At 36.8% G+C, this 6,000-nt stretch overlaps 1 long non-coding RNA gene across 1 annotated transcript in view; it reads right to left on the bottom strand.

The window, feature by feature from the left end:
- Nucleotides 1–448: 448 nt before the first annotated feature.
- The window catches only part of LOC138190554 (uncharacterized), a 58,038-nt gene continuing 52,486 nt past the window's right edge, over nt 449–6,000 (bottom strand). The window contains exon 3 of the long non-coding RNA XR_011176587.1: nt 449–848. This is a non-coding gene — a long non-coding RNA (uncharacterized lncRNA). The remainder of the gene's footprint in view (nt 849–6,000) is intronic.

Genomic DNA, 6,000 nt, shown 5'->3' with positions numbered 1-6,000 from the left:
TATTTCAAGGCGAATTAGTTATCTTTAGCGAAAGAAATTTTGAATTTGAAAAAAAAACAAAAAAAAAAAAAACAATTTATGAAACTAGAGAACGAAAAATGGATCATTCTACTTGAAAAATCATAACTCGCTCAATTTTCAATATTTTTGTAGCAAAAATATGGACGTACTGTGCGATGAAAAAAGGTGTTTATTTTAGTGGGTGAATTTTCGGAAAAAGAATGAATTAACTATTTTTACGATATTTCATTATTTATCTCGGATCAAATCAGATTTGACACCGCGGTGTGCAGTGTAAGGATTAATTCAACCGAGTATCTGAATATAATATGAAATCAGTACCAGAATATTTGCATAGAATAATTCATCGCCGTTCAAAATGAGCTATAGTTTATTAAAAATTGAACAAACTGCATTATACGTACACACGTGGCGTAAAAAGGTTGATAAAACATTGGGATCTATCTAAAATTGTTACAATAATTGCCAACACTGCCATTCAAAATATCCGGTTAAAAATTTACTTCATTACGGATAATATTTTTGCTCTAATGTTAAGCTCACCTCCATTCAACGTGAATGTAGCTTGAATCCGACTGTTCAACAATGTCTTATCGAGACTTTTTGTTCGATGAAACAAAAGTGGCAACATGGATCCCGAAGGTCATGTTTAACTAAAACCTTTGCGGTGAAACAGCAGCAGCCAACTCGTACAGAATCCGGATTTTGGCAAGCCACGTCTGTTTATTTCCCGGGGAGTATAATGCGCGAATATACGAACATTTGGACGGCGTTTTCAACGTTAATTCCCTCATCTCCGGCTGTTCGTTTTTGATTCGGTGGAGCCGCTGCCGGAAAGAAAATGACGATAAAAAAATTAAAAAGAATTATAAAAAAAAAAAGTAAAAACAACAAAAATATCGCACCATTCGTGTTTTCCCGTCTAATATCGTGCTTGGATATTGTACCTACCCACCTATTACGTGCATGCACGTGTACTTAATTTCTGGATACGTACGTGGTGTTGTTATCTTTTATCGCGAACTCTATGCGCGCAGAAATAATACGAGTGAAAATAATATTCGAGGGACCAGCTTATCGGCAGGTATTTGTATCAGTGGCAGGCTGCTCGCAATCCATTTTAATGCGAACGCAGTTAATAAACAATACGTAACGTGTATTGAAGAAGGTTTGGCAAAACTGTGCACCACCTCATTTCCTGCAGCGCGTAATTTTATTTTCTTCTGTAACGTGTGTACTTAGAGTAACGATACGAAAATGTGTTCAGAATTGTTAAAATCAAATATGTGGTGTATCTAAACATGGGGGTTGTACTTGATTGTAGGTGTAATTTTGAAAGTCCTATAACTTGAATAAAAATCATATATTTATATTTAAATGGCATAAAATCGTTCGTATTAAAGATTGTTTCTTTTTTCTTTTTTTAATCGGCCTGAGAACGAATTATTGATTATGTTTCAGGTTGTATATTTTACTGGAAGATATGATCCTTTAGTCCTGGTTTAGAAAAGAGCTAACCAAATTCTGGTCAGAACCTCTCCCGTTGTCTTACAATTTTTTGTTTAGAGCTGAGTTTTCAATTCATCATATAAATTGGCTAACGTTGATTCACCTTATAGACGTTTAATGGGATAATTTTTTATGGAATTTAAAAGGAAGAAAAAAAAACCGAAAAAAAGTAGTCAGGACCTTCTATCAAAATGATTCGTTAATGAAAAAGATCTTATTTATCCAACATACGAATTTTGCCATCAGATTTTGAAATGTTCAATCGCAATTATTTCGAATATTTTGGTTGTTTTTAAAGCGAACGGTGAGAGAGAAATATGTACCTTTTATATAACGCCTTTTTGCCACGAAACTTGAAAATCTTGGCAGTTAGAATTTTATTCCAGTCATCAATCCGTGACATTTTAGGTCAATTAGTTGAAGAAAAAGTCGAATATGTGGAACGTGTAAAACTAAATCATTCAAGGAGTTCCAACTTTCCGTGTTATCTACATCCGCTTATAATAAGCCAAGTTCAAAACAAATTCTACTCTGACTCTGCTCGACTTCAATCCTTAGAATTCAGGATTCGGTTCGTTCGTTTCTTCCATCCACTTGTGCATTCATATTTACACTGTGCAATTACATTTTGCACACAGTGTGATTTAGAGGCCAGCTCTTTACGACAGAAGCCAAACTGGTATGACTGAATTCGTAAAGGGATAATGAAAGTTACGAGACATTGTAAAAATAACCTGTTCTAAACTCGGTATAATGCAAAAATTGGAATGACGGAAAACTTTGAATAATCAGCGTTCGAATCTTTGAACTTCTCGAATTCATTACGCATAATTTTCATGTAGTGTTGGAAATATTCACGTTGATAAGCTATTTTCAAAAGGCAAAACCATGCTGAGTTGCAGCACTCCAAAAAATTGAGGTGATGTATACGGGACGGTAGTTAAGAAAAGAGATCGCAATCTCAAAAACAGTTTAACCGATTTATTTCAAATTTAAACACGGCATTCTTAAATAGTTTAGTCTCATTGCCTTTGATCTGATATTTTTCAATGACAAACGTTCGAAAAGGAGCTTTGGGAGTTACACTCATACATTATAAATTTATTCGAATACTCGGGATTTGTTCATTCAATATTGGTACATGACGTTTTTTAATTTGAAGATTTGGTATTCGTTTCGGTCGAAAATTACTTATTCTGATTTCAACGAATCTTTGTGTTTTCGAATCCGAAAAATAGGTTCTTAGAAAAATGTAGATCTGTCGGTGTGCTTGACAAAGTCCCGCGATGATTTCGGAAACAGCTAGATGAAGAAAATTTAAACTTACAAGATTTTTATATCAAATGATGGGCATGAAAAATTGCCATGTCCCGTTTAATCTGAACTTTTGGTTCCACCAAAAATGAATCGATTTTCAATATTTAACCGAAAAAACTACACTTGTTTCCCTCTATTACTTTTTCTATATAAACGATTCTATTTTTTCTACTAAAACTTTTTTATTTGGCTGCCATTTCCTATCAGGTTCAGATTTTTCACCCGGCCATTTGCGAGATTATCGCAAAAACGTGTCGGCGAGATCAACAGATTCTTCCCTTCTCACAATAAGAAAAAGTTTATATTCAATAGGCAGAAAAAAAAGGAAAAATGCTTTAAAAAATTAATTGAGACAGTGGCAACTATTGAAATATGCTGTCTACAAATTCGAAGTAAATCAGTCGGGCAGTTTTTGAGATATCGTGTGTACAGTAAAACATGCCAGAAACCAAAACAGCTGAGTTATATCAATATCAATGCTTTCTGTCACCTGAGTCCAATAGAAAAAGATACGCAAATGAATTTCAATTTAGACAATTTTGAATGAAACAAATCCCAACTGAATCGAACATCAGTTGACGAGTTGTAAATTTCCAAAATTCACACGTTTTTTTTTTATCAGTTCACTCTTATTCGCTACTTTAATTCAATAAATCCTCTTTATTAGAATCGTAGTGTGTGAGAACGAATCCGCCGTCACAAGAACGTGGGAAACTGATTGCAAGATTGAAATCCACAGATCCGCCTTATTTCCAGACATGAGAGAACGAAATGCCCAAATACTCGTGATACGCGTCAATATATGTAGAAGGGCAAACTTCGTGGCGTGACGGCGATTCGTGATGAGCTGCTATCCGGTCTTCTGATACCCGATAATGATAATCAAGTTAATGCCTCCGCCCTTCCTCGGCTCTTAGCCTTCACCACGTAGGGCCGTCTGATTATAAGCCTAAGCGCAGAGCTCAGCCGACGACGAATGACGAGCTCGGAAAATTTCACACCTCAGATTTCAATGTCGGGGGATTTTCTTTATCCGGTTATGTTTGCGGACCTCGCAAATTTTCACCTATTTTCTTTCGACTCTATTCCATTCACGCAGATAATTTCGATCAAAAAAAAATTTTCATTTTCTAGTTCATTACACCACTTTTCTTCTTGTTGCTGAATTCTGATCTTAAATCTCTTGACTTTTTCTGCATATTTGACAGGTCAAGGATTGAATTTTTTTCCGACAATCTTGACAGTGTTTTATATCCATATACAGACACGACGCGGATAAAAGTTGTATGCGAAAATTAGTCGCGTGTAATTTTACGAATGTACGATGATTCGTCAAATTTTTTCACAGACATATCGCGAAGGAATTGTGTGAAATGCTTTTCACATCGTATTTGCAACTTTTAAAGTAGTCGTGGAGTGCCGTTAGAGATGATTTCAATACCTTTCTCGAGATCCTACATTTTCAGTCAAATTCCGTAAATTTTTCGGCGTTTTTAGGTTTGCAGCAGTCCTGAACAATAACTCTCTTTAAGGGATGGGGAAACGAGTGCGGAGGTCGGTAGGTATATATAACAGGGTGAAACTTTACGTTCCTGAGATTCATTCCATTTTCCGGTAGAATTTTGACTGCCCAATTCCACTGTTGAGTAAGCCGAGGGATCCCATTGTTCCCATTAATACAATTCCCCGTATTTTAACCTGGTGGAAAAATATGCGAGGAGAAAAATACATTAACTCGCATTCGTATAACCTACTTTGCCCGATATTATTCCTCGGAATTCCCCGCACTAAACTGTTTTAAATATGGCCAATTTTTCTGTTCACTGTAACAATGTCCGAGGCACTAGTTTTCGCCCTACAAAACACAATAAAAAAATACAAAATTATCGGTTCGGGTTTGAGAAACGTCTCACGACCTTTTCGAATCATGTCGATAGATTTTGTCACGTTGGATCAACTAGAAACTATACATCGGCAAAATAAGAAGTTTCAGTACCATTCGTTAAAAATGCCCGACTAAGGCCGACCTTCCAAGGTCTGGAGAAACAAATATGTCATTATTTAAATAAAATGGAAACTGGACTCGAAGTCAAACCGTGCCGTGCAGTTGTTTCAAAAATTCTCACTCGTTACTGAAACGGAAAATGTCCGCACATGGATCAACGAGATACCAAGAGCCCAAAACTCGCGGTGTGTTTTCAGTTCGGCATAATATGACGCTCAGATCTCGTCCAGGTGAAAGAATAACGAAACTCTTGTGGAATATGAAGCAACGTACACTTGCACTGAGAAAAATTTCATTTGTTACAGTAACTAGAAAAATTTAGTTAAAACAGGTTTCGTTAAAAATACTGTTCGAATATTGTTGGGATTACGAAAAACGAGGTACGCCTAAACATTTTCCGCTATCGCCGATCCTGTTTTGGTAATTGCAAAGAAAATCAGTTTGTGAGGTTTACTCCACTTTTTTAGTCAAACAAGGCTTTAACGTCAATTTATTGTTGCACGAGCATTAAATTTTCGTAACAGTTACGAGAAAAGAATAGTAACAGATACTAGACTTTCCGGAAACAGGTACAAAACTTATTTTCATTTTGTACCTAGAACTATGTTTTCCGATTGTGGTAAAAAATGAAAATAGTTAAGGACTGAGCGGTAGCCGGAATAAAAAATTTCTCTCAACTTGGGGATAATGAATCTAAGACGGCTAATTTCTTCCACTAGACAGTTACGTTGGCAACACAGAGAAACCTACAGCGCCACAGTCGGCCGAGCGCGAAACAAACTCAATCTCAATAAGCGTAACATAACCCATGACCGTCGAATCTAACCTAAAAATACCGCGGAGATAATGAATTGTTGGATTGAGACGTCAATTCCAAGGTTAGATTCGACGGTCATGGGTTATGTTACGCTTATTGAGATTGAGTTTGTTTCGCGCTCGGCCGACTGTGGCGCTGTAGGTTTCTCAGTGTTGCCAACGTAACTGTCTAGTGTAAAAAAAAATTAGCCGTCTCAGATTCATTGTCCCCAAGTGTACCCTGCACGTCGGCACACTGAAACCAGGGTGGGGGACGCTCGCGTGTTTCTCCGCACTGCAGCGGCGGCAACTTAACCTGCATGCGCCGTAAACCGGTTCGCGGCAAATACCCT

This window comes from Neodiprion pinetum, chromosome 3 (assembly GCF_021155775.2).
Source record: "Neodiprion pinetum isolate iyNeoPine1 chromosome 3, iyNeoPine1.2, whole genome shotgun sequence".
NCBI lineage: Eukaryota > Metazoa > Arthropoda > Insecta > Hymenoptera > Diprionidae > Neodiprion > Neodiprion pinetum.
The sequence above is the reverse complement of the archived record's forward strand: the minus strand, read 5'-3'. Positions and strand labels throughout refer to the sequence as shown.